Source organism: Herpailurus yagouaroundi, unplaced genomic scaffold (assembly GCF_014898765.1).
Source record: "Herpailurus yagouaroundi ecotype Mexico unplaced genomic scaffold, PumYag 188, whole genome shotgun sequence".
Lineage (NCBI taxonomy): Eukaryota > Metazoa > Chordata > Mammalia > Carnivora > Felidae > Herpailurus > Herpailurus yagouaroundi.
In genome coordinates, this window is record NW_024412419.1 from 19,731,749 (window position 1) to 19,742,840 (window position 11,092).

Sequence of the window (11,092 nt, forward strand, 5' to 3'; positions counted from 1 at the left end):
GTGTGTATATATATATATATATATATATATAATGAGAGTTTTGTTTCTATGATTCTAATTCGTACACATTTTACTTGTTTCTTGAACAGGATCTCCAGAACAATGTTAAATAGAGGTAGTGATAATGGTCATTCTTGTCTTTTCTCCCTGAATGTAAAAATGCTTCTAACATTTCACTATTGATTATATTTTCTGTAGGTTTTAGTCAGTACTCCTTTTTAGGCTAGGAGGTGTCCTTTTATAATTAAGAGTTTTATAGGTTTGGATTTTTTTTTTTAATCACAAGTGGATGTTGAATTTTATTGAACTCTTTTCCTGGATCCTCTGAGATGATTAGGTGGTTTTCTTTCTTTAATTTATTAATGCATTGAAATGAAACAGTAGATTTTTTTTCTTAGGGTAATTCCTCATTATATCTGTGTGATAAACCAAACTGGTCATTATTTCTTTTAAAAAAACAAACCTATGTTCCTAGATTTGGCTTGTTATTATCTTGTCTAGTATATTTTTATATTTGTGTTCATAATGAAGATTGAACCATATTTTTCTTTCTTTCATAGCCATTGTCTGGTTTTGGCATCAAGAATACACTAGCCTCCTAAGATGAAATTTCTGTTTTTGAGTTCATTTTCTGGAAATGAATGCCTATAAAATATTATGAGCTTCATTTTTTTTTTGTGGTAGATTTATTTATTATTCCATTTTATGGTCAGAAGTCTAGCAATATTTTCTGTTTCTTCTCAAGTTAAATTTAATACTTTATCTTAAAAAACCATGCCATTTGTTTTCAAATTTATCAGCACTAGTTGGTCAAAGAAGTTTTTATTGTAATTGTAGTTATATCTTCATATCATTTCTAATACTGCTTGTTTGTGCTTTCTTTTTTTCATTGATCAACCCTACCAGAAGTTTGTCTATCATATATAATTGAATCTTAGATATCACCAATCATAAAATACTTCAGAGATGTAAAATGTGGGAAAAAGTGTCTCAAAGTAAATAAAACGTTACCTTCTTAGCTTCTTCAAAGGAATAGCACTGTTACAGTGTTTTTCATTTCATGAATGTGTGCTGTTATCTTTATTATTTGCTTCCTTCTACTTTCTTGCATACTCCATTATGCATTTTCTAATATTTGGACTTAGAAATTGAGCTCATTAATTTTCATTCTTCTTTCTAAAACATATCCATGCTGGGCAATAAATTTTCCTTTTGTGCTATTAGTACTGAGTTTGATATACAGTGTTTTCATTGCCATTCACTTTCTATGTACTTCATATGCATAATTATTTCTTCTTTGAAGACTATATTAATCAAAGCTTGTCTTCAATTTTCCAAACATTAAAAAACTATTTTTTGTTATTTATTTCTAACTTTATCAGATTGTGCTCAGAAAACATGATCTATATATGAATTCTGTATGTAGTCTTTGTTAAGACTTCCATTATGGTCTGGCATGTGGTTAATATTTGTAAAATGTTTTCTATGCAATTTTTTAAATGATTTTGAAAAATTATGTATTCTATAATTGTGGGGTATAGGGTTCTCTATATGTCTATTTGTTAAGTCAGGAACACAAATCTTCTGTATCTTTCACTAAATTTTTCTGTTTGATCTCATTATTTCCTGTATGACAAATGTTAAAAATCGACCAATGTTATTATAGATTTATCAGTTTTCCTTAGAATTTTGTCAGATTCTGCTCTGTATATTTTAAGGCTATGCTGTTACATCTGTAATTTCCTCATGACTTAATTTATTCAACCATTCATTTCCTGAGCACCTACCATGGGCCAGGTGTTGTTCAAGACTGTGAAAATAAAACCTGGCATCAAACAAGACAGAATTATTTTTCCTTTCATTATTAAATAATGATATTCTCTATCACAAATAATACTTTTTGCTTTAACATTTACTCTGTATAATAATAATGTTGGTGTACCAGCTTTTTAAAAATGTATATTTTCCTGGTATTTTTTGAAAAATCTTTTTTTTTTCATCAACATATGGCAGGAATTTGTTGTTTTTTAAATCCATTCTGACAATAGCTGACTTTTAAAAAATGCCTATTTATTTATTTTGAGGTGGGGAGGGGTAGAGAGATAGGGAAAGAGAGAGTCCCAGGCAGGCTCTGCACTGTCAGCACAAAGCCTGACATGGGGCTCGATCTCCCAAACTGTAAGATCATGATCAAGATGGGGATCCCAAGAATGGGATGTTTAACTGACTGAGGCACCCAGGTGTCCCTAAGAATAGGTGACTTTTGAGGGAGTCAGAAAAATCATCCTTTTTCTTTTGAGTACTGATATATTTGGTATTCATTTTAGCAAGTTATTTTCTATTTATCCTGTTCTTTCTTTATTTCTCTTTTCCTGTCAAGTATTGTCTTGATTTTGTAAGTCCTCTTTTTCCTTCTATTTGTTGGAAAGTTGTATATTACATATCTATATTTTTAGAGGCTTTTTGGCTATTGTTAATATCTAACATGTACAGTTGTTGTTAACAGTGTTTCCAGTTAACCAAGAGTTCTATCCCCTTCCCAAACAATACAAAGGCCTTAGATTCTTTAAATTTAATCTCCCCAACTCCCGTTTGACCTTTTTTCCTTCATTTGTATTTTTTACAATTTGTTCCTGTCCTCCAATCACTCTCCCGTAGTATTAATTTTTTTTACAATTAATATTTGTGTGGATTTAATCTACATGTTTGCCAATTTATCTCTCAACTTTTTTGAGAGAGAGAGAGGGAACACAAGTAGGATAGAGGGGCAGAGGGAGAGAGAGAGAGAGAGAGAGTGAGAGAGAATCCCAAGCAGGCTCTGGGCTGTCAGTGCATGACCCCAAGATCACAACCCTGAGCCAAAATCAAGAGTCGAACGCTCAACCAACTGAGCCACAAAGGTGCCCCTCTCAACTATTTTTTGCATCTCATTTCTCCACTTTGGTTTCAGTTTCTTTCTTCCTGAACTCCAGGAAGAAATAACTATCATAGATCTTCTAGTGAGAACCTGTGACTAATAAATTTTTCTCTGTCTAAAAATGATTTTATTTTAGCCTCATTTGAAGACATACTTTAATTGTGCGTACAATTTTAAGTTAGTTATTTTCTCTTATTATTTTCTCGTATTATCTCTTTGAAGATATCAGTCTAATCTTTCAAACTGTATTGTTGCTGAGGAGAAATCTGCTGTCAGTCTAATAATAGCTCCCCTTTTGTGCTACTATGTCCTTCCCCTTCCCCTGTGGTTGCTTCTGAGACTTTGTCTTTATCTCTGGTCTTCTGTAGTTTTGCCATCATTTGCCTGTGTTTGTTTGTTTGTTTTTATGCCTGGTCAAGCTGAGCATTTAGAACTTTCTTCAAATATGGCAAATTTTCATTTATTTCCCCCTGAACATCGCCTCCTTCAAAAGCTCCTGTGAGAGGGATGTGGCATCCTCTGAGAGGGATGTGCCCTCTCTCTGAACTTCTCTCATGCATTTGCCATCTCTTAATCCCTCCATGTGGCATTTTGCATGATTTATTCAAATCTATTTTTTAAGGTAACAAATTCTCTTTTCGGCTATGCCTGATATGCTGTTTAATTTGCCTTTTAAGCTGTTTATTTTGGTGACAATATTTTTCATTTCTGAACATGTGATTTGTATTTAAAATGTCTGCCTAGGTTTTCTTTATCAAAGCTTCCTTCCTTTCTTGTATATCTTTACTCATTGGTTTAATTTGGATTTCACGAGTTTTATGAGTGTGTGTGTGTGCACGCATGTGTGTGCGTGCAAAATTTTATGCGATTTTATCACGTGTATAGCTTTGTGTAACCACCACTACAATGAAGATACAGAAGTGCTCCATCTCTGCAAGGCTCAGGCTGCTCTTAGAAGCACACCGACTTCCCTCACTCTCCCACCCTGTTCTTCAACCTGGAACCCAAAAATCTGTTCTCCATTTCTATCAAGTTGTCATATCAAACGTTGTCTATACATTGGATCATGCAGTACATAACCTTGGAGCTGGGCTTGTTTCACTAAGTGAAATCCCCTTGAGATCCATCCCAGTTGTGTTTATAATTAATAGTCTACTCCTTTTTTTTGCTCAGTAGTATTCTACTGTTTGAATATACCATAGTTGTTTAAACTTTCGCCAGTTGAAGACATCTAGGTTGTTGCCAGTTTTATGCCGACATGAATAAAACTGTTATGACCATTCACGTACAAGTTTTGTACAAACACAGGTTTTCGTTTCTCTGGAACAAATGCTCAAGAGTTCGGTTGCTGGGTTACATGATAATTGCATGTTTGGTTTCAAAGGAAATAGCCAACTGTATTCCAGAGTGGCTGTGTCATTTAAGGGCCCCAGCACTGTACGAACGATCCAGCTTCTCCACATCCTCCCCAGCATTCTCATAGGTGTGTGGGGATATCTTGTTGTAATGCTTTGCATTTCCCTAGCAACTAATAATGTTCAGCACCTTTTCATGTGCTTGTCAGCTGTACATCTTCTTAGGTGAAATGTCTGTTCATGTCTTTTGCCCGTTTTCTAAATGCATTTTTTTGTTTTTACTGTTCAGCTTTGAGAGCTCCTATATCATCCAGATACAAGTACTTTGTTGGATATGTGGTCTGCAAATATTTTTCCCCAGTCTGCAGCTTATCTTCATTATTTCACAGGGCCTATTGGAGAGCAGAAGTTTTCACTTTTGATGAGGTATACTTTATCAATTTTTCCTTTTAAGGATCATGTTTTTGGTGTCAACCCCTTTATCATTTTAACTTAAATATCTAGTATTCTCTTTCTGATTTGCTGTTGTATGTAGTTCATAGCACACACATTCTTCCCATTGTGCATGTGAGCTCCATCTCATGCTGGCTCATTTCTTCGTCTCTCTTGTATATTATGAGCTCATTTTGGAGGATCTAGGATGTTCTTTTTTTTTTTTTTTCTTTCTCATTTTAGTCCCTTGAACTGTGGGAGCCACTTTGCTCTGATGTTTTATATTTTCTCTTGCTGGGGCTTGAGAAATTTTGGGAGTCCTAGACCAATTTGGGAATTTCCACACCTTAGGGGCACTAAAAATATGAATTCCCACACCCTCATTTGAATAGTCTAGAGTTTTTATTCCCCTGTTGGACACGTAATATATCTAGTATTAGGCACAGGGACCTTTGGGATGCCCCCCTTTTTTTTCTTTAGTTCCCTTTTCATAAATTTAATAGACCGTCTTGGCCAGGTCCCAGTTCCGACACCCTGCCTTTCTCAAGTCATGTATTTTTCCCTATGTGGATGTTCAATCCCCAGCCTCCAGGCCCATGCCCTTATAACCAGGTCCAGTATCCCACTTTGCCCGGTTGCTACAGGATAATTGGAGTCTACTGCTCTGATCTTCAACCCACTTTTGGTTCTTGGCAAAGTTTCCCCTTTCTGTTTTTTCTTTCTTCCCTTCTTTCTCTCAGTCTCGACTAATTAAATTCTTTGTATTATTTTATACAGCATTTTGATATTTTGTAGTGTGGAAGTTGGTCCACAATAGCTTGATACCCATGCTGTTCTCACCAAAACACTCCACATGAGAACTTTAATCATACAGGAAATTACATTTAATCTGAGAGGTAGAGAATGAAAAATTAAGAATACAGAGAGTATGAAAAACAAATAACAGTGATATTAAAATGGCAAGTTTGACAGGGAAGCCCCTAACATTTCTACACTCACCAAAGTATAGATCTGGATAGAAAGCATGAATTTTTTTCTTTCAAAATCTTCCTGATTGTGTCTTTCTCTGATTCCATTTCTACCACCTTCCCTTGAATGGAGACTTTGATATTCCAGGGTTTGCTGAACATAAAGAGGTTCAGGCCTTGTCCTGAGCCTTGTTTCCTGAGTATGCTTCCTCATACTCTTTCACCCCCAACGCTGCACTTTAATTTTTGGCTTTTTCTACCTTAGCAACAGGTTTCCGATTCCCTAGTCCCTTCCTGTGCCTCTCACCTGGGATTGCTTTCTAGGGCTTTATCTCAGCAATTTCCGCTCTCATTTCACACTCTTAATCCCTAAATTGCTTGCCGTTCTTTCCCAATTCTTCATGCCAAAAAGGTTGGCATAACGTTAATCTCTTCATGGGTAGAACCTTGATAAATGGAAAGAAAAGGTGGGGGGGGGGGGGAGTCCCATGCAGGAAGGAACGTAGGAAAATTGCCACAGTTAAAGTGGAAGCAGAAAGGCCTTGTGTTGTAAAGCACAACCATGTCTTAATGCTCATATTTCATTTTTTTTCAGGTCCACACACATTTTTACTTCTCCATTTTGTGGAATCAATGGTGTTTCTGATTAAAGTCCTCCAAAGGATTCCTACTGCGTTTAGAACAAAATTTAAATTTCTTGTAGTGACCTACAAGGACCAGCATGACCGGGTGCCTGTCTAGTTTCCAGTCTCATCTCTGTGTGTTCCTTTCAATAGGTGGATTCAAATCTTTTCTTATTTCTAGACATTTTTCTTGGATTCTAATTTTATTTTTTTTATTTTTATTTTTTTTATTATTATTATTTTTATTTATATATGAAATTTATTGTCAAATTGGTTTCCATATAACACCCAGTGCTCATCCCAAAAGGTGCCCTCCTCAATACCCATCACCCACCCTCTCCTCCCTCCCACCCCCCATCAACCCTTAGTTTGTTCTCAGTTCTCAACAGTCTCTTATGCTTTGGCTCTCTCCCACTCTAACCTCTTTTTTTTTTTTTTCCTTCCCCTCCCCCATGGGTTCCTGTTAAGTTTCTCAGGATCCACATAAGAGTGAAACCATATGGTATCTGTCTTTCTCTGTATGGCTTATTTCACTTAGCATCACACTCTCCAGTTCCATCCACGTTGCTACAAAAGGCCATATTTCATTTTTTCTCATTGCCACGTAGTATTCCATTGTGTATATAAACCACAATTTCTTTATCCATTCATCAGTTGATGGACATTTAGGCTCTTTCCATAATTTGGCTATTGTTGAGAGTGCTGCTATGAACATTGGGGTACAAGTGCCCCTATGCATCAGTACTCCTGTGTCCCTTGGATAAATTCCTAGCAGTGCTATTGCTGGGTCATAGGGTAGGTCTATTTTTAATTTTTTGAGGAACCTCCACACTGCTTTCCAGAGCGGCTGCACCAATTTGCATTCCCACCAACAGTGCAAGAGGGTTCCCGTTTCTCCACATCCTCTCCAGCATCTATAGTCTCCTGATTTGTTCATTTTGGCCACTCTGACTGGCGTGAGGTGATATCTGAGTGTGGTTTTGATTTGTATTTCCCTGATAAGGAGCGACGCTGAACATCTTTTCATGTGCCTGTTGGCCATCCGGATGTCTTCTTTAGAGAAGTGTCTATTCATGTTTTCTGCCCATTTCTTCACTGGGTTATTTGCTTTTTGGGTGTGGAGTTTGGTGAGCTCTTTATAGATTTTGGATACTAGCCCTTTGTCCGATATGTCATTTGCAAATATCTTTTCCCATTCCGTTGGTTGCCTTTTAGTTTTGTTGGTTGTTTCCTTTGCTGTGCAGAAGCTTTTGATCTTCATAAGGTCCCAGTAATTCACTTTTGCTTTTAATTCCCTTGCCTTTGGGGATGTGTCGAGTAAGAGATTGCTACGGCTGAGGTCAGAGAGGTCTTTTCCTGCTTTCTCCTCTAAGGTTTTGATGGTTTCCTGTCTCACATTCAGGTCCTTGATCCATTTTGAGTTTATTTTTGTGAATGGTGTGAGAAAGTGGTCTAGTTTCAACCTTCTGCATGTTGCTGTCCAGTTCTCCCAGCACCATTTGTTAAAGAGACTGTCTTTTTTCCATTGGATGTTCTTTCCTGCTTTGTCAAAGATGAGTTGGCCATACGTTTGTGGGTCTAGTTCTGGGGTTTCTATTCTATTCCATTGGTCTATGTGTCTGTTTTTGTGCCAATACCATGCTGTCTTGATGATGACAGCTTTGTAGTAGAGGCTAAAGTCTGGGATTGTGATGCCTCCTGCTTTGGTCTTCTTCTTCAAAATTACTTTGGCTATTCGGGGCCTTTTGTGGTTCCATGTGAATTTCAGGATTGCTTGTTCTAGTTTCGAGAAGAATGCTGGTGCAATTTTGATTGGGATTGCATTGAATGTGTAGATAGCTTTGGGTAGTATTGACATTTTGACAATATTTATTCTTCCAATCCATGAGCAGGGAATGTCTTTCCATTTCTTTAAATCTTCTTCAATTACCTTCATAAGCTTTCTATAGTTTTCAGCATACGGATCCTTTACATCTTTGGTTAGATTTATTCCTAGGTATTTTATGCTTCTTGGTGCAATTGTGAATGGGATCAGTTTCTTTATTTGTCTTTCTGTTGCTTCATTGTTAGTGTATAAGAATGCAACTGATTTCTGTACATTGATTTTGTATCCTGCTACTTTGCTGAATTCATGTATCAGTTCTAGCAGACTTTTGGTGGAGTCTCTCGGATTTTCCATGTATAATATCATGTCATCTGCAAAAAGCGAAAGCTTGACTTCATCTTTGCCAATTTTGATGCCTTTGATTTCCTTTTGTTGTCTGATTGCTGATGCTAGAACTTCCAGCACTATGTTAAACAACAGCGGTGAGAGTGGGCATCCCTGTCGTGTTCCTGATCTCAGGGAAAAAGCTCTCAGTTTTTCCCCATTGAGGATGATGTTAGCTGTGGGCTTTTCATAAATGGCTTTTATGATCTTTAAGTATGTTCCTTCTATCCCGACTTTCTCAAGGGTTTTTATTAAGAAAGGGTGCTGGATTTTGTCAAAGGCCTTTTCTGCATCGATTGACAGGATCATATGGTTTTTCTCTTTTTTTTTGTTAATGTGATGTATCACGTTGATTGATTTGAGAATGTTGAACCAGCCCTGCATCCCAGGAATGAATCCCACTTGATCATGGTGAGTAATTCTTTTTATATGCCATTGAATTCGATTTGCTAGTATCTTATTGAGAATTTTGGCATCCATATTCATCAGGGATATTGGCCTGTAGTTCTCTTTTTTTACTGGGTCTCTGTCTGGTTTAGGAATCAAAGTAATACTGGCTTCATAGAATGAGTCTGGAAGTTTTCCTTCCCTTTCTATTTCTTGGAATAGCTTGAGAAGGATAGGTATTATCTCTGCTTTAAACGTCTGGTAGAACTCCCCTGGGAAGCCATCTGGTCCTGGACTCTTATTTGTTGGGAGATTTTTGATAACCGATTCAATTTCTTCGCTGGTGATGGGTCTGTTCAAGCTTTCTATTTCCTCCTGATTGAGTTTTGGAAGAGTGTGGGTGTTCAGGAATTTGTCCATTTCTTCCAGGTTGTCCAATTTGTTGGCATATAATTTTTCATAGTATTCCCTGATAATTGTTTGTATCTCTGAGGGATGGGTTGTAATAATTCCATTTTCATTCATGATTTTATCTATTTGGGTCATCTCCCTTTTCTTTTTGAGAAGCCTGGCTAGAGGTTTGTCCATTTTGTTTATTTTTTCAAAAAACCAACTCTTGGTTTCGTTGATCTGCTCTACAGTTTTTTTAGATTCTATATTGTTTATTTCTGCTCTGATCTTTATTATTTCTCTTCTTCTGCTGGGTTTAGGCTGCCTTTGCTGTTCTGCTTCTATTTCCTTTAGGTGTGCTGTTAGATTTTGTATTTGGGACTTTTCTTGTTTCTTGAGATAGGCCTGGATTGCAATGTATTTTCCTCTCAGGACTGCCTTCGCTGCGTCCCAAAGCGTTTGGATTGTTGTATTTTCATTTTCGTTTGTTTCCATATATTTTTAAATTTCTTCTCTAATTGCCTGGTTGACCCACTCATTCGTTAGTAAGGTGTTCTTTAACCTCCATGCTTTTGGAGGTTTTCCAGACTTTTTTCTGTGGTTGATTTCAAGCTTCATAGCATTGTGGTCTGAAAGTATGCATGGTATGATTTCAATTCTTGTAAACTTATGAAGGGCTGTTTTGTGACCCAGTATATGATCTATCTTGGAGAATGTTCCATGTGCACTCGAGAAGAAAGTATATTCTGTTGCTTTGGGATGCAGAGTTCTAAATATATCTGTCAAGTCCATCTGATCCAATGTCTCATTCAGGGCCCTTGTTTCTTTATTGACCGTGTGTCTAGATGATCTATCCATTTCTGTAAGTGGGATGTTAAAGTCCCCTGCAATTACCACATTCTTCTCAATAAGGTTGCTTATGTTTATGAGTAATTGTTTTATATATTTGGGCGCTCCGGTATTCGGTGCATAGACATTTATAATTGTTAGCTCTTCCTGATGGATAGACCCTGTCACTATTATATAATGTCCTTCTTCATCTCTTGTTACAGCCTTTAATTTAAAGTCTAGTTTGTCTGATATAAGTATGGCTACTCTAGCTTTCTTTTGGCTTCCAGTAGCATGATAAATAGTTCTCCATCCCCTCACTCTCAATCTAAAGGTGTCCTCAGGTCTAAAATGAGTCTCTTGTAGACAGCAAATAGATGGGTCTTGTTTTTTTTATCCATTCTGATACCCTGTGTCTTTTGGTTGGCGCATTTAATCCATTTACATTCAGTGTTATTATAGAAAGATATGGGTTTAGAGTCATTGTGATGTCTGTATGTTTTATGCTTGTAGTGATGTCTCTGGTACTTTGTCTCACAGGGTCCCCCTTAGGATCTCTTGTAGGGCTGGTTTAGTGGTGACAAATTCCTTCAGTTTTTGTTTGTTTGGGAAGACCTTTATCTCTCCTTCTATTCTAAATGACAGACTTGCTGGATAAAGGATTCTCGGCTGCATATTTTTTCTGTCTAGCACACTGAAAATCTCGTGCCAATTCTTTCTGGCCTGCCAAGTTTCAAAAGAGAGATCAGTCACGAGTCTTATAGGCCTCCCTTTACATGTGAGGGCACGTTTACCCCTTGCTGCTTTCAGAATTTTCTCTTTATCCTTGTATTTTGCCAGTTTCACTATGATATGTCGTGCAGAAGATCGATTTAAGTTACATCTGAAGGGAGTTCTCTGTGCCTCTTGGATTTCAATGCCTTTTTCCTTCCCCACTTCAGGGAAGTTCTCAGCTATTATTTCTTCAAGTACCCCTTCAGCAC